The sequence below is a fragment of the Rhineura floridana genome, chromosome 1, assembly GCF_030035675.1.
Source record: "Rhineura floridana isolate rRhiFlo1 chromosome 1, rRhiFlo1.hap2, whole genome shotgun sequence".
Lineage (NCBI taxonomy): Eukaryota > Metazoa > Chordata > Lepidosauria > Squamata > Rhineuridae > Rhineura > Rhineura floridana.
Window position 1 is genome coordinate 321,798,413 of NC_084480.1, and position 20,787 is coordinate 321,819,199.

Genomic DNA, 20,787 nt, shown 5'->3' on the forward strand with positions numbered 1-20,787 from the left:
TTTGTTTTAACAACCCTGAACAATTTAGTGTCATCAGCAAACTTGGCCACTTCACTGCTCACTCCTAATTCTAGGTCATTAATGAACAAGTTGAAAAGTACAGGTCCCAATACCGATCCTTGAGGGACTCCACTTTCTACAGCCCTCCATTGGGAGAACTGTCCGTTGATTCCTACTCTCTGCTTCTTAACCAATTCCTTATCCACAAGAGGACCTCTCCTCTTATTCCATGACTGCTAAGCTTCCTCAGAAGCCTTTGGTGAGGTACCTTGTCAAACGCTTTTTGAAAGTCTAAGTACACTATGTCCACTGGATCACCTCTATCTATATGCTTGTTGACACTCTCAAAGAATTCTAATAGGTTACTGAGACAGGACTTTCCCTTGCAGAAGCCATGCTGGCTCTGCTTCAGCAAGGCTTGTTCTTCTATGTGCTTAGTTAATCTAGCTTTAATCATACTTTCTACCAGTTTTCCAGGGACAGAAGTTAAGCTAACTGGCCTGTAATTTCCGGGATCCCCTCTGGATCCCATATCCAGTTCCACTCTTCTGCAGAAACATCTTAATAAAGATCTCTGTTCACTCAACTTGCAAATTAGGCCTTTATCGTGCTTCAATGAAAATAACTTTTCTGCTTTAGATTCCTTATTTTGCCAGATTTTCTAATTAGGCTCAACATTGCCTCTCCAATCTGAAACTAGTGGAAAGCCATGGCCTAATATTGCCCATTAAGCTGGAGATTTCAGCAGATGGTCATCAATGTACATGTTTCATCCCATTCCCCGTGAAGCCATAATGCCAGATCTCCTAACATACCTCTTGCATGCATCAAGCTTTCATTATGGAAGAGAGTCATATAAAGTGATAACCCCAGGGAGTTTTTTGTTTAACTTATATCAGACATGTAAGCCAGTATTCACAGTTGATATCAATTCTGTAATTTCCCCCCCAGTTTGATACACAGTGCCATATCACAGCTTTTGTTTGCCTTTTCAAGATAACAGTTTTCGCTTGTTTAACAGGATCTATTTGCAGCAACTCTTTTAAGAGTGTTACGTTTACTGCTTGGTAATAACCCTTGATATTAGGCACTCCATCCCTCCATCTTGATTTTTTTATATATACCAGACTTTCCTTGCAATCCTTGGGGTGTTTTGTTGTTGTTGTTGTTATGTGCCTTTTAGTTGATTACGACTTATGGCGCCCCTATGAATCAGCGACCTCCAAGAGCATCTGTTATAAACCACCCTGTTCAGATCTTGTAAGTTCAGGTCTGCGGCTTCCTTTATGGAGTCAATCCATCTCTTGTTTGGCCTTCCTCTTTTTCTACTCCCTTCTGTTTTTCCCAGCATTATGGTCTTTTCTAGCGAATCCTGTCTTCTCATTATGTGTCCAAAGTATGATAACCTCAATTTCATCATTTTAGCTTCTAGTGGTAGTTCTGGTTTAATTTGTTCTAACACCCAATTATTTGTCTTTTTCGTAGTCCATGGTATGCGCAAAGCTCTCCTCCAACACCAGATTTCAAATGAGTTGATTTTTCTCTTATCCGCTTTTTTCACTGTTCAACTTTCATATCCATACATAGAGATCAGGAATACCATGGTCTGAATGATCCTGACTTTAGTGTTTAGTGTTTTTTTTAATCCTATATAATATCCAATATGACTTTTTTCCTTTTATTTAAGGTATTAATTGAAACTTGGAGTGGTATCTTAATAAATAAAAAGAGTAATTTTGGGAGGATATTCATCTTAAAAAGATGGCCTATCCAGGAAAACGGTAATGTATGCCGGAATCTGAGTTTTGTTCCTACCTTCCATAATAGCTTTTCATGATTAATTTCTACCAGTTGTTTCAAGTTAGGCATTATACAAAGTCCTAAATATCTTATTGGTTTGTGGGATCAAGGTATTTTTATTATGTTTGGTTTCTTTTTCTTGAAGGTTTAACCATTCTGATTTCTTAGGGTTGACCTTATATCCTGATATATTAGCATATCAAATATACCCTTGACAAACCTAGAGGATTTTATAGAAGTTAAAAGTCAAAATGATATCATCTGCAAATAACAGAATTTTTGTGTTTAATAAGGCAAATGATATTCCTGTAAATTCCAGGTTTTCTCTTATGCTGATGGCAAGAGATTCTATAGCTAAAGTGACTAACTAAGAAGTCAAGGCAACCCTACCTAGTTCCTCTTTTTAAGCTAAAAACATCAGATAAATAGCCATTAATAGAGACCTGAGCTATTAGGTCTGATTAGAAAAGTTGGATCCACTGCTTAAATTTATTATTTGATTATTATTATTTATACCCCGCCCTTCCTCCCAGCAGGAGCCCAGGGCAGCAAACAGAAACACTAAACACACTTTAAAACATCATAAAAAGGCCTCAGAATACATTAAAACAAAACAATGTGGTAGTAATGTGGTACAATGTGGTAGTAATGGGTGACTTCAACTACCCGGACATAGACTGGCTGCATATGTGTTCCAGTCATGAAAAAGAAGCAAAGTTTCTAGATATTCTAAATGACTATTCCCTAGATCAGTTGGTCATGGAACCGACCAGAGGGACGGCAACCCTGGACTTAATCCTCAGTGGGGACCGGGACCTGGTGCGAGATGTAAGTGTTGTTGAACCGATTGGGAGCAGTGACCACAGTGCTATTAAATTAAACATACATGTAACTGGCCAATTGCCAAGAAAATCCAACACGGTCACATTTGACTTCAAAAGAGGAAACTTCACAAAAATGAGGGGATTGGTAAAAAGAAAGCTGAAAAACAAAGTCCAGAGGGTCACATCACTCGAAAATGCTTGGAAGTTGTTTAAAAATGACTTCCCGGAAGTGAGTGCTCAGCTGGTGACTGTCTCTGAGAGATCTCTGCCTCAGAGGAAGCTTTTTTCAGTTAAAAGCCAGCCAAGAGGAAACTTTGACTGGCTTAAATGTTCTCCAAGGTATTGGAGAACCGATCAGATTTTCCACAGGACTTCGTTGAGCTGTCGGCGGCTGGAATTGATCAGGAAATCCCTGAGATAAGAAGGCATGCCGATCGGCTGAAGACGGAGTCAGGACTTCCATGCAAGCTGTACTGGAAAAAAGCGAAGCGTTTTTTTTTCTTCTTAAAAACGTTCTTAACCAGAGAGCCTACTTCTGTCTAAATCTTATCATTTGGCTTAAATTACTACAATAAAAGGGATTTGTTTACGAATCAGCAACTGAGAAATCTGGGTGAGTCATACTTTTTCTCTTTTAAATATAATTAAGGAAGAAAGAAAATGTAAACAATTTATATATTTTTTTTTTTACGACAAAAAGCTGGCCTGAATTTGGAGTTTTAAAGATTAAAAACGGATGAGAGGTAATTATTATTTGATGGAAATATATTTTGGACTATTTTTCTCCCTGGATTATTTTTTTTTTGGACAAATCTGCTGTTCGTATATGTTACTAATCGCTTGGTGTTGTGAACCAGAATTGTTTTGCATTCCTGGACGTAGATAAGAACTGTGCTGGCCGGACTATAATAACAGGCCTGGAATATTAACTCTTCTGTTGGTGGAGGAAAAAAAAAAAGAAATAGACTGCCTCTAGGTTTTGGAACAGTGGTTAATATCAGAAATTAAAGGCTTCTTTTGAGAATGACAACTAAAAAAGCAGCTAAGGCTCAGGAGCGAAGAGGTTCAATTGATCCACAGGAAGGGGCTATACCCCCAAATATGTTTCAAAAAATAATGGAAGGGATTAGTGATATAAAACAGGAAATGAAAACTGAATTGATAGATATAAAAGACTATATTAAAACACAAGTGGATGAGATTAAAGGGACAATTGGGCAAATAAAGGAGGATGCAAAAAATACTAAAGAAAAGATACAAATCTTGGAGAATAGAACAGATATATTAAATCTGGAATTAGAAAAAAATTTGGACTACATGGCTGTGATTGAAGTGTGAAATAAAGAACATTGTTTGAGATTCCGTGCAATCCCTGAGGAAACAGGTGAAGACATCAGAGATAAAATTGTTAATGCTTTAGTAAAATTTCTGGATTTGAATGAAGATCGGATGAAATTTGAAATAGATAAAGTTTATAGAATTAATTCCAGATATGCAACAATGAAAAAAATTCCAAGAGATGTGCTTGTTCACTTTATAAAGAAGACGACCAGAGATATGGTATTACAACAACATTTTAACAATACCTTTAAAATTGATGGTAAGGAAATACTGGTGATGAAAGAAATTCCTATTAGACTTTTACGAAAGAGAAAAGAATATGCTTTCCTTACAGAAAAACTTAAGCAATGCAAAATTCAATTTAGATGGGATGTTCCAGAAGGAGTGATTTTTACATTCAGACAACAGAAATATCGATTGAATACTGTTCAAAAAGCAAGGGACTTCTTGAGAAAAGCTTCAAAAGACATGGAAGAAGATAAACTCAAAGATATGGATATAATTCCTGGGAAACAAAGTCAACAAGAACATGCAGAGGAGGGGAAGGAAGATGATGGATTAAAGGGAGCATCAGGCGCATTTTAAAATACACGCTTAAAGATGGATTACAAATATCTAACTTGGAATATAAATGGAGCCAACACGGCGCAGAAGAGAAAGAAAGTGTTTCATTATTTGAAAAAATTAAAATTGGATATAATTTGTTTACAAGAAACTCATATTAAGAAGAAAGATTCCAAATATTTGATTTGTAAAAATTTGGGTGAAGAATTTATTTCGGCTGGACCAAAAAAAAAAATGGAGTTGTTCTTTACATTAACCCACAATTGCTTCCTAAATTGGTATTACTGGATGATAGTGGTAGATTTGTGGGGGTTGAAATTACTTTACAGGGCACAAACATTTTGATAGTGGGTATTTATGCCCCCAATGAAGATAAAACAAGGTTTTACACAGGACTTACGGAAAAATTGTCAGAGTTTTCATATGATCATTGGTGCGTCATGGGTGATTGGAATGGGGTAATCTCACCAAAAATTGAAAGACTTTCTGAAAAAAATATTAAAGAGACACAGGGTAAATTACCGAAGATTTGCTTTGAACTGATGGAAAATTTAGAATTGGTGGATACCTGGAGATATATAAATGATAACGCAAAGGAATTTACTTATTTTTCAGAAAGACATAAAACATTCTCGAGGATTGATATGATTTGGATGTCTAAAATTCTAGCGAAGGATATTTTTAAAATGGATATATTACCAAAAACTTTTTCGGACCACAATCCTGTGATATTAACTTTAAAAAAAAAAAAATCTTGGATTTAGATGGAGACTAAATGAATCTTTATTACAGAATGACAAAGTAGTACAAGAATGTAAGAAGAAATTAAAAGAGTTTTTTGAACATAATTTACATAAAGGAACAAATGAAAATATCGTTTGGGATACAAGTAAGGCATTTATGAGGGGATATTTTATTAAATGTAACTCTGAATTAAAAAAAAAGAAACAACAGAAAATGCAATTAATTTTGGAAGAAATAAAACAAAAAGAGGAAGAATTGAAAAAGAATCCAACTAAAGTTTCTATTGTAAATCAAATTAAAATGTTACAAAATCAAGTATCAATGCTGACAGTTAGAGAAATTGAAAGGAAACTAAATTTTGCTAAACAAAGGACTTTTGAATTTGCAAATAAACCAGGGAAATGGTTAGGATATAAATTAAGAAAAGAACGTCAAAAAAATCTTATATTAAAGATACAAGAAGGAGATGAGATGCTGACAGATAATGTAAAAATCAAAAAGATTTTTCATCAATATTATTCAACATTGTACAAGTGTCAGGAAATCCCATCTGAAAAAATAGAAGAGTATATATCTAAACAGAATTTGCCTAAAATTACAGACTTTCAGAGACAAGCTATTAATGGCCCTATCACGTCAAGAGAGATATCTGAAGCTATAAACAAAATTAAATTAGGAAAGGCGCCAGGACCAGATGGGTTATCTGCAATGTACTATAAATGTTTGGAGGAAGAACTCTTGCTACCTTTACAGTCTACAATGAATTCTATTCTGCAAGGGGGAAAGATACCGGATAGTTGGAAAAATGCTAACATAACATTAATACCTAAAGAGGAGCAAGATTTAACTAAAACAAAAAATTATCGGCCAATATCTCTATTGAATAATGACTATAAAATTTTTACAATGATCTTGGCAGAAAGAATGAAAATAATATTGCAACAATTTATCCAGGAAGATCAATCAGGGTTTTTACCTAAAAGACAATTACGTGACAACATCAGGAATGTCTTGAATGTGTTGGAATATTTAGAACAACGAAATGATAAACAAGCAGCTTTGATTTTTTTAGATGCTGAAAAAGCATTTGATAATTTGAATTGGAAATTTATGTTTCAGGTTTTGGAGCAAATGGATTTTGAAGACAATTTTATAAAATGGATTAGATCGATTTATACATCTCAGAAGGCTCAGATAATTGTTAATGGAGATTTAACGGATTCATGTGAAATACAAAAGGGTACAAGACAGGGATGTCCATTATCTCCCCTTTTATTTATTCTGGTCTTAGAAGTGCTGCTTAGAGATATATTAGGCAAGATAAAAGGATTTCGGGATTAAAGATAAAAAAAGAAGAATATAAATTGAGAGCATTTGCTGATGATTTAATAATTGTATTAGAAAACCCTTTGGAAGGAATTAATGTATTGATGGACAAATTAAAAGAATTTGGACCGTTAGCAGGATTTAAGATCAACAATCAAAAAACAAAGATGTTGGTGAAAAATTTAACTTTAAGGGAACAGAAAGAGTTAATGGACAAGACAGATTTTACAATAGAGAAAAAGTTGAAATATTTAGGTATCATTATGACAAATAAAAATTCAAAGTTGTTTCATAATAATTATGAAAAATTATGGACAGAGATTAAGAAAGATCTGCTAAAATGGGATAAACTACAATTGTCATTAATGGGTAGAATATCTGTGATAAAAATGAATGTATTACCGAGAATGATGTTTTTGTTTCAAACAATACCTGTAATATCCTCTGATTTACCTTTTAAACAATGGCAAAAAGATATCTCTAAATTTGTATGGCAGGGAAAAAACCCAAGAGTTAACTACTACAAGACGCCAAAGAAAGAGGAGGACTGGGATTACCAAAACTGAGACTTTATTTTGCTGCCTGCTGTCTAGTCTGGATAAAGGAATGGATTTTATTGAGGAATAAAAGACTACTGGATTTGGAGGGCCATAATCTGAAGTGGGGATGGCATGGATATCTATGGTATGACAAAGTAAAAGTAAATGTAGACTTTAATAATCATTTTATAAGACGTCCTCTGTTGAAAATATGGAATAGATATAAACCAAGGTTTTATTCGAAAATACCATTATGTGTCTCAAGTCAAGAAGCGTTCTACAGAAGAGAAATAGCTGGAAAAGAGAAATGGTTAACTTATCAAGAACTATTAGAAAATGTACATGGAGAATATATAATGAAAGAGAGAGAACAACTGACAAAGGAAGGATATAGTTCTCAATGGTTTGCCTATTTACAATTGTTAGAAAGATATAAAATGGACAAGAAAATGTATGGGTTTGAAATAAGTAAATCTGATTTTGAAATAGGTTTGTGTACAAATGATGAAAATATAATTGCGAAAATGTATAAACTCTTACTGAAAATGGATATGGAGGAAGAACAAGTAAAAGAGTGTATGCTAAAGTGGGCAAAAAATTTTGGTTATAACATACAAATGGATCAATGGGAAAATATGTGGAAAAAAGGCTTGAGATTTACACTATGCTATAATCTTAAAGAAAATTTCTATAAAATGATGTACCGTTGGTACATGACTCCAGAAAAGTTGTCAAAAATGTATAGTAATGTTTCTAATGTTTGTTGGAAATGTAAACAACAAGAAGGATCATTTTATCATATGTGGTGGCTGTGTAAAAAGGCAAAATCATTTTGGGCACAGATAGGTAGGAAGATGCAAAAAATTCTAAAGATAAATATTCAGTCAAAACCAGAATTTTTTTTATTGGGTTTTATGGATAAACAAATAGAAAAGAAATATGGAAGAATAATATTATATATGATTACGGCAGCAAGATTATTATATGCACAAAAGTGGAAAATGGAATCAACACCAACAACGGAAGAATGGCTATTGAAATTAATGGACTTAGTAGAGATGGATAAATTAACATGTTTACTTAGAGAAAAATCGACAGATACATTTCTTAAGGAATGGAAGCCTCTCTTAGACTTTTTGTTGAAAGATCAAAATAAAATGATGATATTGGGATTTGACGATTAACTAAGACAGCCTATGGAGAAAAGTGATTCTGTATGTATACATTAAGGGACAGGTTTGATGTATATTATATACTTATAGCTGATCTGCGACAAATCGGAAGTCAACTATTTTATTTTTATTTATTTATTGTTGTATTGTTATGTTTTTTGACTTTGTTTTGTTTGTCTTTTGAAAAAATTTGAATAAAAAATTATTTAAAAAAAAAAAAAGGAAGTTTAAAAACACTATATTAGAAGCTCAACTGGAGTGCATACCGCAGATCAGAAAAGGTACCGCCAGGGCCAAGAAGATACCAGCATGGTTAATGAGCAAAGTCAAGGAAGCTCTTAGAGGCAAAAAGTCTTCCTTCAGAAAATGGAAGTCTTGTCCAAATGAAGAAAATAAAAAAGAACACAAACTCTGGCAAAAGAAATGCAAGAAGACAATAAGGGATGCTAAAAAAGAATTTGAGGAGCACATTGCTAAGAACATAAAAACCAACAACAAAAAATTCTATAAATACATTCAAAGCAGGAGACCATCTAGGGAGACAATTGGACCCTTGGATGATAAGGGAGTCAAAGGTGTACTAAAGAACGATAAGGAGATTGCAGAGAAGCTAAATGAATTCTTTGCATCTGTCTTCGCAGTGGAAGATATAGGGCAGATCCCTGAACCTGAACTAACATTTGCAGGAAGGGATTCTGAGGAACTGAGACAAATAGTGGTAATGAGAGAGGAAGTTCTAGGCTTAATGAACAATATAAAAACTGACAAATCGCCGGGCCCGGATGGCATCCACCCGAGAGTTCTCAAAGAACTCAAAGGTGAAATTGCTGATCTGCTAACTAAAATATGTAACTTGTCCCTCGGGTCCTCCTCTGTGCCTGAGGACTGGAAAGTGGCAAATGTAACGCCAATCTTCAAAAAGGGATCCAGAGGGGATCCCGGAAATTACAGGCCAGTTAGCTTAACTTCTGTCCCTGGAAAACTGGTAGAAAGTATGATTAAAGCTAGATTAACTAAGCACATAGAAGAACAAGCCTTGCTGAAGCAGAGCCAGCATGGCTTCTGCAAGGGAAAGTCCTGTCTCAGTAACCTATTAGAATTCTTTGAGAGTGTCAACAAGCATATAGATAGAGGTGATCCAGTGGACATAGTGTACTTAGACTTTCAAAAAGCGTTTGACAAGGTACCTCACCAAAGGCTTCTGAGGAAGCTTAGCAGTCATGGAATAAGAGGAGAGGTCCTCTTGTGGATAAGAAATTGGTTAAGAAGCAGAAAGCAGAGAGTAGGAATCAACGGACAGTTCTCCCAATGGAGGGCTGTAGAAAGTGGAGTCCCTCAAGGATCGGTATTGGGACCTGTACTTTTCAACTTGTTCATTAATGACCTAGAATTAGGAGTGAGCAGTGAAGTGGCCAAGTTTGCTGATGACACTAAATTGTTCAGGGTTGTTAAAACCAAAAAGACCTCTCCAAACTGAGTGAATGGGCGGAAAAATGGCAAATGCAATTCAATATAAACATTTGTAAAATTATGCATATTGGAGCAAAAAAAATTTAATTTCACATATACGCTCATGGGGTCTGAACTGGCGGTGACCGACCAGGAGAGAGACCTCGGGGTTGTGGTGGACAGCACGATGAAAATGTCGACCCAGTGTGCGGCAGCTGTGAAAAAGGCAAATTCCATGCTAGCAATAATTAGGAAAGGTATTGAAAATAAAACAGCCGATATCATAATGCCGTTGTATAAATCTATGGTGCGACCGCATTTGGAATACTGTGTACAGTTCTGGTCGCCTCATCTCAAAAAGGATATTATAGAGTTGGAAAAGGTTCAGAAGAGGGCAACCAGAATGATCAAGGGGATGGAGCGACTCCCTTACGAGGAAAGGTTGCAGCATTTGGGGCTTTTTAGTTTAGAGAAAAGGCGGGTCAGAGGAGACATGATAGAAGTGTATAAAATTATGCATGGCATTGAGAAAGTGGATAGAGAAAAGTTCTTCTCCCTCTCTCATAATACTAGAACTCGTGGACATTCAAAGAAGCTGAATGTTGGAAGATTCAGGACAGACAAAAGGAAGTACTTCTTTACTCAGTGCATAGTTAAACTATGGAATTTGCTCCCACAAGATGCAGTAATGGCCACCAGCTTGGACGGCTTTAAATGAAGATTAGACAAATTCATGGAGGACAGGGCTATCAATGGCTACTAGCCATGATGGCTGTGCTCTGCCACCCTAGTCAGAGGCAGCATGCTTCTGAAAACCAGTTGCCGGAAGCCTCAGGAGGGGAGAGTGTTCTTGCACTCGGGTCCTGCTTGCGGGCTTCCCCCAGGCACCTGGTTGGCCACTGTGAGAACAGGATGCTGGACTAGATGGGCCACTGGCCTGATCCAGCAGGCTCTTCTTATGTTCTTATGTTCTTAACGCCAAAAACATTTTTTTAAAGCTTTAAAAACAACTTTTTAAAAAAGGGGGGTTAAAAACATATTATTAAAGAAAACATATTAAAAGCAATTCTAACACAGACGCAGACCAGGATAGGTCTCAACTTAAAAGGCCTGTTGAAAGAGGAAAGTCTTCAAAAGGTGCTGAAAAGATAGCAGAGATGGTGCCTGCCTAATATTTAAGGGGAGGGAATTCCACAGGGTAGGTGCAGCCACTGTAAAGGTCCCTTTCCTATGTTGTGCAGAATGGACCTCCTGATAAAATGATATCTGCAGGAGGCCCTCACTCGCAGAGCGCAGTGATCGAACGGGTATATAAGGGGTAAGACGGTCTTTCAGGTATCCTAGTCCTGAGCTATATAGGGCTTTGTACACCAAAACTAGAACCTTGAACATGGTCCGGTAGCAAATGGGCAGCCAGTGCAATTCTTTCAACAGCGGGGTAACATGTTGGCGATACCCTGCCCCAGTGAGCAGTCTCACCACCACATTTTGCACCAGCTGCAGCTTCTGGACCAACCTCAAGGGCAGCCCCACATAGAGCGCATTACAGTAATCCAGCCTGGAGGTTACCAGTGCGTGGACAACAGTGTTGTTTGTTGACGAAAATTAAAGAAATCCAGTACTTTTAAGAGATTGTTCCATTCAACCCTGTCAAATGCTTTTTCTGCATCTACATAAAGAATTGCTGTTTTAAACATCACCTCTTGAGACCTTATTATATTAATCAGCCTCTTTGTATTAGTCAACATTTTTCTTTTCTTTATAAACCCCATTTGATCTATACCTAGTTATTTCCCAGTTACCAGATTTAACCTTGCAGTCATCAAAGACAACCATGTTTTTAAGTCCTGATTTAGTAAAGATAAAGGTAAAGGTGTCCCTGCACTTATAGTGCGAGTCGTTTCCGACTCTTAGGGTGCCGTCTTGCGATGTTTAGTAGACAGACCGTCTATATGGGGTGGGATTGCCAGTTCCTTCCCTGGCCTATCTTTACCCCCCAGCATATGCCGGGTACTCATTTTACCGACCACGGATGGATGGAAGGCTGAGTGGACCTCAACCCCTTTTACCAGAGATTTGACTTCCTCCTTTCGTTGGAATCGAACTCTGGCTGTGAGCAGAGCTTTCGGCTGCGTTACTGCCGCTTACCACTCTGCGCCACGGAGGGCCTTTTTAGTAAAGATATCTGTCTGTAAAAGCTTCTGGGTTAGAAAGATCCATATTAAGTTTTGGCAGTACAATGATCTTAGTCATGTTCCAAGAATGAGGCATCACCTACAATCATAGCGATTAATTAATTGTTTTTAATAAGGGTGTTTTTAATTCATATATGAGTCTGATAATATACTTGGCTGGAAATCCATCAGAGCCCAGGGATTTATTTTTCTTTACATCTTTTTAGCTCCCAGTTCTATGAGCATAAAGGGTGCTTCTAACTGCCTTTGATCATCCAGAGAGATTTTTGGTATTCTCAGGGTTTTTAGAAATTCAGTGATATTTGTTTCAGACAGATTATCTGAATCATACAGTTTCTCATAATAATTTTTAAAGAGATTTCACTTGCTTTTGGAGTTTTAGTTTCATTATTATCGTATTTCAAATCATATATCGTTTTTATCATATTTCAAATAAGGTATTATTTTTGTGCTCTTTAGAAATCACTCTGCTTAATACATTAGATGGTTTTGCATTTTCTTTTAATTGACAAACCTCTGGATTTCTGCACACCTACAGAATCCCCAGGGGAAGTAGAAATTTGGGGTGGCTACTGTTGGGATCTAGATATAATAAAAAGGACTGATACCACCTTCAATGTTAGCAACTAGAAACACATGGCGTATTGTGGCTTCTCAGTTACAATTTGACCCATATGCTCAGCTAAATTAACTTCATGGGGTAATCCAGATTTGAAAATGGAGGCAGGCTTTATTGTGGAAGAAATGGGTTGAATGTGGGACATATGCATTAGATCAGATGATGGGCTCAGATGGAGAACTTTTGTCATTTCTTATTCTTCTGTTGGACAGAAGTCGTGGGTATGCTCTCGGTGCAATGAGCTCCTGGCTCTCCGGGAACGACTTCATTTCCTTGAGGCCAAGGTGGCGGACCTGGAAAAGCTGAGAGAGGCAGAGAGGTGTGTGGAGGAGGCCTTCAGGGACGTTATAGCTGTGTCCCACTCCAACAATGATAGCTCTCCTGCTATCATGGACAACGATGGTCTCGGGGAAGGAGAGCATCCAGCTGAGGAAGAGGGAAACGATCCCTTAGAAGGGACCCATTCCTTGGGGGATGAGCAGCTATCCTCTCGTGCCGAGGATATATCTCCAGGGGCTGGAGGGATCCTTGTAGTGGGTGATTCGATCATTAGGAACATAGACAGTGGGGTGTGTGATGAGCGTGTAGACCGCAAGGTGTTTTGCCTGCCTGGTGCGAAGGTTGTGGATATCGCCCGTCGTTTAGATAGTTTGGTAGACAGTGCTGGGAAGGAGTCAGTGGTCGTGGTGCACGTTGGCACCAATGACATGGGGAAATGCAGCCGTGAGGTCCTGGAAGCAAAATTTAGGTTGCTAGGTAGGATGCTGAAAGCCAGGACCTCCAAGGTGGCTTTCTCTGAAATGCTACCGGTTCCACGCGCAGGACCAGCCAGACAGGCCCAGCTTCGCAGTCTCAATGCGTGGATGAGACGATGGTGTCGGGTGGAAGGGTTTGGATTTGTTAGGCACTGGGGAACATTTTGGGATAAGCCGGGCCTGTACAAAAGGGACGGGCTCCACTTGAACCAGAATGGAACCAGACTGCTGGCACTTAAAATTAAAAAGGTAGCAGAGCAGCTTTTAAACTGACTGAGGGGGGAAACCCGACAGGAGCTGAGAAAGGTCCGGTTCGGAATAAACCTCCCCCCTGGGATAAAAACCAAAGAAATGATGAAATTTTAAAAGGGGTAGGCCTAGAAGTAGGCATTGTGAGAGCAGGGGCACAGGATATAAATTCAGAAGAGCAAAATTACCACAGGCCAAACCACAAGTGCCAAAGACACTTGAAGAGAGACACTGCTTACAAGTGCCTGTACGCTAATGCTAGGAGCCTGCGAACCAAGATGGGAGAACTGGAGTGCTTGGTCTTAGAGGAGAGCATTGATATAGTGAGCATAACGGAGACCTGGTGGAATGGAGAAAACCAGTGGGATACGGTTATCCCTGGATATAAACTATATCGGAAGGACAGGGAAGGACGTATTGGTGGCGGAGTCGCTCTATACGTGAAAGAAGGCATTGAATCCAGCAAGCTCGAAACCCCAAAAGAGGCAGACTCCTCCAAAGAATCGTTGTGGGTGGTGATACCATGCCCCAGGAGGGACTTAATACTGGGAACGATCTATCGTCCCCCTGATCAAAATGCTCAGGGAGACCTGGAGATGAGATATGAAATTGAGGAAGCATCCAAACTAGGAAATGTGGTAGTAATGGGTGACTTCAGCTACCCGGACATAGACTGGCTGCATATGTGTTCCAGTCATGACAAAGAAGCAAAGTTTCTAGATATTCTAAATGACTATTCCCTAGACCAGTTGGTCATGGAACCGACCAGAGGGACGGCAACCCTGGACTTAATCCTCAGTGGGGACCGGGACCTGGTGCGAGATGTAAGTGTTGTTGAACCGATTGGGAGCAGTGACCACAGTGCTATTAAATTAAACATACATGTAACTGGCCAATTGCCAAGAAAATCCAACACGGTCACATTTGACTTCAAAAGAGGAAACTTCACAAAAATTAGGGGATTGGTAAAAAAGAAAGCTGAAAAACAAAGTCCAGAGGGTCACATCACTCGAAAATGCTTGGAAGTTGTTTAAAAACACTATATTAGAAGCTCAACTGGAGTGCATACCGCAGATCAGAAAAGGTACCGCCAGGGCCAAGAAGATGCCAGCATGGTTAACGAGCAAAGTCTTCCTTCAAAAAATGGAAGTCTTGTCCAAATGAAGAAAATAAAAAAGAACACAAACTCTGGCAAAAGAAATGCAAGAAGACAATAAGGGATGCTAAAAAAGAATTTGAGGAGCACATTGCTAAGAACATAAAAACCAACAACAAAAAATTCTATAAATACATTCAAAGCAGGAGACCATCTAGGGAGACAATTGGACCCTTGGATGATAAGGGAGTCAAAGGTGTACTAAAGAACGATAAGGAGATTGCAGAGAAGCTAAATGAATTCTTTGCATCTGTCTTCGCAGTGGAAGATATAGGGCAGATCCCTGAACCTGAACTAACATTTGCAGGAAGGGATTCTGAGGAACTGAGACAAATAGTGGTAATGAGAGAGGAAGTTCTAGGCTTAATGAACAATATAAAAACTGACAAATCGCCGGGCCCGGATGGCATCCACCCGAGAGTTCTCAAAGAACTCAAAGGTGAAATTGCTGATCTGCTAACTAAAATATGTAACTTGTCCCTCGGGTCCTCCTCTGTGCCTGAGGACTGGAAAGTGGCAAATGTAACGCCAATCTTCAAAAAGGGATCCAGAGGGGATCCCGGAAATTACAGGCCAGTTAGCTTAACTTCTGTCCCTGGAAAACTGGTAGAAAGTATGATTAAAGCTAGATTAACTAAGCACATAGAAGAACAAGCCTTGCTGAAGCAGAGCCAGCATGGCTTCTGCAAGGGAAAGTCCTGTCTCAGTAACCTATTAGAATTCTTTGAGAGTGTCAACAAGCATATAGATAGAGGTGATCCAGTGGACATAGTGTACTTAGACTTTCAAAAAGCGTTTGACAAGGTACCTCACCAAAGGCTTCTGAGGAAGCTTAGCAGTCATGGAATAAGAGGAGAGGTCCTCTTGTGGATAAGAAATTGGTTAAGAAGCAGAAAGCAGAGAGTAGGAATCAACGGACAGTTCTCCCAATGGAGGGCTGTAGAAAGTGGAGTCCCTCAAGGATCGGTATTGGGACCTGTACTTTTCAACTTGTTCATTAATGACCTAGAATTAGGAGTGAGCAGTGAAGTGGCCAAGTTTGCTGATGACACTAAATTGTTCAGGGTTGTTAAAACAAAAAGGGATTGTGAAGAGCTCCAAAAAGACCTCTCCAAACTGAATGGGCAGAAAAATGGCAAATTCAAATGCAATTCAATATAAACAAGTGTAAAATTATGCATATTGGAGCAAAAAATCTTAATTTCACATATACGCTCATGGGGTCTGAACTGGCAGTGACCGACCAGGAGAGAGACCTCGGGGTTGTAGTGGACAGCACGATGAAAATGTCGACCCAGTGTGCGGCAGCTGTGAAAAAGGCAAATTCCATGCTAGCGATAATTAGGAAAGGTATTGAAAATAAAACAGCCGATATCATAATGCCATTGTATAAATCTATGGTGCGGCCACATTTGGAATACTGTGTACAGTTCTGGTCGCCTCATCTCAAAAAGGATATTATAGAGTTGGAAAAGGTTCAGAAGAGGGCAACCAGAATGATCAAGGGGATGGAGCGACTCCCTTACGAGGAAAGGTTGCAGCATTTGGGGCTTTTTAGTTTAGAGAAAAGGCGGGTCAGAGGAGACATGATAGAAGTGTATAAAATTATGCATGGCATTGAGAAAGTGGATAGAGAAAACTTCTTCTCCCTCTCTCATAATACTAGAACTCGTGGACATTCAAAGAAGCTGAATGTTGGAAGATTCAGGACAGACAAAAGGAAGTACTTCTTTACTCAGCGCATAGTTAAACTATGGAATTTGCTCCCACAAGATGCAGTAATGGCCACCAGCTTGGACGGCTTTAAAAGAAGATTAGACAAATTCATGGAGGACAGGGCTATCAATGGCTACTAGCCATGATGGCTGTGCTCTGCCACCCTAGTCAGAGGCAGCATGCTTCTGAAAACCAGTTGCCGGAAGCCTCAGGAGGGGAGAGTGTTCTTGCACTCGGGTCCTGCTTGCGGGCTTCCCCCAGGCACCTGGTTGGCCACTGTGAGAACAGGATGCTGGACTAGATGGGCCACTGGCCTGATCCAGCAGGCTCTTCTTATGTTCTTATGTTATGTTCTTATGTTCTTATTTTATAGCCTAAATATCAATTACCAATGACTGTGGAAATGGCAACCGTTTCAATGACATTTAGTAGTATCTATTTATGGCCTATCTACTATAAGGGTGCTGCATTGCTAGTGTCTATTATATTATTTTTAAACTAGTTTTGAACTCTTTTAGCTATATGTGTGTATGGTTTTAAGATTGGAAATAGTTTAATCTTATTTTAATGTAGACTTTGTATGTTTTTAATTATATGTATTTTTATCTGGAAGCCGCCGTGAGTCCCAGTTTTGGAAAAAGGGCAGCGTATAGATAAAGACAATAATAAGAATAATCTCCTAAACTATTGAAGGGAATTATGGAAACCTTACAAAAAGTTAAAGCACAACAGTTGTTTATAAATGTTTAACGAATCTTTGTAAGGTAGAAGTTCAAGTACTCAGAGAAGTGTGGAGCAAGGAATTAGAATGTATTATACTGCCTAAACAAAGGAAAATTGCTTTAGAATCTATACAAAAATTTTCCTTAGACCTGAAATTGAGACTGATTCAGCAAAAATTATTATTTCAAGTATATTGGACTCCACAATGTTTCGAGTATATTGGACTCCACAGGAAAGCACTGTTCAATAACGATAGATGTTGGCGGTGCAATGCTGAGAATACCTCATGTTAAGGCATGTGATGTGGACTTGTCCAGTTATATATTATTTCTCATCTGAAGTTATTATCTATATTAAATATGTACTGGCAAAATCCTCGATATTTGCAGATGTTTTGCTCTTTGAAATGATATTCCTTTGCTTCCTTTTTTATTTCCTTTCATATGGGGGTTAACAGCAGGACAATAAAAGTGTACTTTGTCAGTCCACATGGCTGCTAAGAGACTGATACTTGGAGCCTGGAAGGATAAATGCCTACTGTCTATTATGCAGTGGACTGAAGACCTTCCTGCCTTGGCTACATTTGAACATATTTCATATAGATGTCAATTTCAAGATGTCAATTTCAATTTGGACATCTGGAGGGCTTGCATTAATTTATATGTAATATATGTAATTTATATGCAAGTACTGATGGGTACGGTATCTGTAAACTGATGGTGATTTATTATTACTATTAGTATTCATCATTTTTTCCTTATTTTATTTTTATAGCTTAGTATTTTTATTTCATTTCATGGTTTTTCTTTTTCTTTCATTGTTAAATTTGAATTAAAAAAGAAACTGCTACCTTAATTTTGGGTGGGCCTGTTTTGTTTTCAAACTTATTGGCATTCAACAAATTGAGTTTGCTGTTAGAGGGGATTCACGATGAGGATAACCGCAGAAAAAAAGAAGTGGCAACCTTCCTGGGAGCAAAGTAAGTCTATCTTGGGAGATGGGCGATTGATGAATTATCTTTTTTCCAGGATCCCACACAAAAATCTAGCTACTAGTCTGACTTGGAACTGAATGTAAGATTCCACATTAAGCCTTTTATCCAGTGCCAAGTACAGCAAATCTCCTGTCCCATCATGACTGCAATGTTCCTACAGACAGGGCCTTGGACTTTCAAACCACAGGATCACATTGTTCAACTTACCATCATCTTTTTCTGAAGTGCTGCTTCCCAGCCAGTTATCCCCCCATTTTATACGTTTGGGCATTTTGATCTTCTTTCCTGTAAATGACACTTTGCATTTGTCCCTGTTGAGCTCATCAGGGTTTTTTCCAGTTGATTTAAGATTTAAGATGGATTTATTTTAATGATCTTGGGCACAATCCAGACAAGGTTACCCACTAGGTTAACCACAGCTAAGTCCCACTGATTTCACTGGCTACCCCACATCCATTACTAAGATGGATTTTAGTGTTGTTTTGATATTATTGGCAGCCTTTTTAGTGTTGTTTTGATATTATTAGCAGCCTTGAGTTTCCATTTGGCAAAAAAGACAAGGTAGAATAAATGAATGAATGCATTTGAATGGCTTGCTATCTGCCCAATTCTCCAGGTTACTCAGATCTTTGGGAATCTTCCACCTACCTTCTAGTATTCTCATCTCCACCTATTCTGAACCCTTTATGGATCTGAGAAGAGCTCTTGCCTTTGACTAAGTCCCTGAAGAGGGCTGGAGGCAGACAATTGTTTTCAGACAGACTGAAAGCAGCCTGGAGGGAGGTGATGCTTCCCATGGCATACACATACATTCCTTTTCTTGTTTTTATTGCGGAAGGCTGTCGGCCTCTGAATACCAGTTATTGGGAATCACAAGTGCTGTTGCACCCTTGTCTTGCTTGTGGGCTCCCCAGAAGAGGCATCTGGCTGGCCATTGTGAGAAGAGGATGCTGGACTACATGGGCCCCTTTGGCCTGATCCAGCTGCTTCGGGGCTCTTCTGAGGTTCTTTTGTCCCGCTGTCATCCTAGTCCAACAGGTTTAGAAAAGCTTTTTAACAGGGGAGAGGGTGGGATGAGCAGCCACACAAACGAGAACATGAATCCCTTTCAAAACACAGTCTGTTCTCTGGGTTGGGAAGCTTCTGGCTCCAATTCCAATCTGATGTAGACCTGTCTCGTGCTGCTATTCAACCACACATATATTGCACTGGCCTTACAGAGCCAGACCAGAGAAGGAACATGTCCAAACTGTTCTTTATTAACTGCACAGATTCGCAAATTGCTTCTGGGCTCCATCCAGCAGATGGCGCCATACTCTCCCTTGCAAGGCCTGCCTAAGACCCAGTTTACAGATATTCGGAGGGTGGGGGAAATGCAAGGTGTTTTCATTAAGAAAAACATTCAGAGACCTCTTGTCATCCAACTTTGATTTCATCATTATTTTAACCAAATTCTATTGCAGTTTGCTTTTTCCATAGTATTTCTTGAGAACGTATGGTTTATAGGTTAACGAAGATGCAGTTACTATATTCATGGTTGGTTGTTAGTTGCCTGCAGCTTCAAGGAAGGCAATGGGGGTGTTATATAAATAATGTTGTGGCAGCTTCTTCTAGTTGCTGTTTTTTTGTGAAGGTAAAAAGCAATCAATAGGGGAAAGGCCTTTCCAAGCTCTTTATAGTTCAGCTGTTGACCCCAAGGCAAAGATTCCCTATACTTAATAGCGTCTACAACCAGGCACATGACTAACATGGGAAAACTTAGCTCTGTTGCTCTAGTAGATGGACATCTGCCTGAAAGGACAAAACAACATACAAATCTGTATTTGTAAGTACAATGAGCACTTAACGTCCAACATCAAGTAGCAACAGAGTCATTTCTTCACTTGGTGTAACAGCCTGTGAGTAGCATATTGTCTTTTTTAAGAACTTGTATTTGTTTTCTTACATTTTCAAACCTTTAAATACAGTCAGCATCTTTATAACTTCATTACAATCAGACTCAAGGGCCTCTCAGAGGAGTGTTGATATGAACAGTGAGACTGCTGTGCCTTGAACTCAACATTTCTCTGGTTTCTCCACAGCTCGAGGGCTGGAGAAGAGCACGCAGCCAAGAGGTCAAGGTGTGTCAGCTCCTTATCTCATCTGTATGAAGCCAAAACCTGTGATAGGCTGTAATGCGCAGCTTAGCACATGCAGGTAGCGCTAGGACTGGGGGATCCAATGCCCCTATAGGTACCAGCTGAAGAAGCTGTTTTGGAGGATTCTTGAACCACTAGGTTTGGAAGCTAGCAAGGTTTTCACACTGGGGCTGGCCATTTGCAATTTGTGCCATCTGATGAAGGAGTCAGATTTAGGCAGACTGGACCACGCATAAGGTAATCCCTTTAAATTCATTCTAAATCCCATCCCTGAGACAGGTAGGCAACACCATGTTCAACAGCAGCAACTTCCTCTGAGGAGCATGCAGATGTGAAGAATCACAGCTCTCCCCACCTTCCCATTCTAGACTTGGTCTCCAGATGCAGGAATAAGCAAGGATCAGGAAGTTGCTGAACAGCAACGGTTTGAGAGAACAGCTTTCTACAACCCAGATGCAAAGCAAATAAGAGTATCATAGCCAC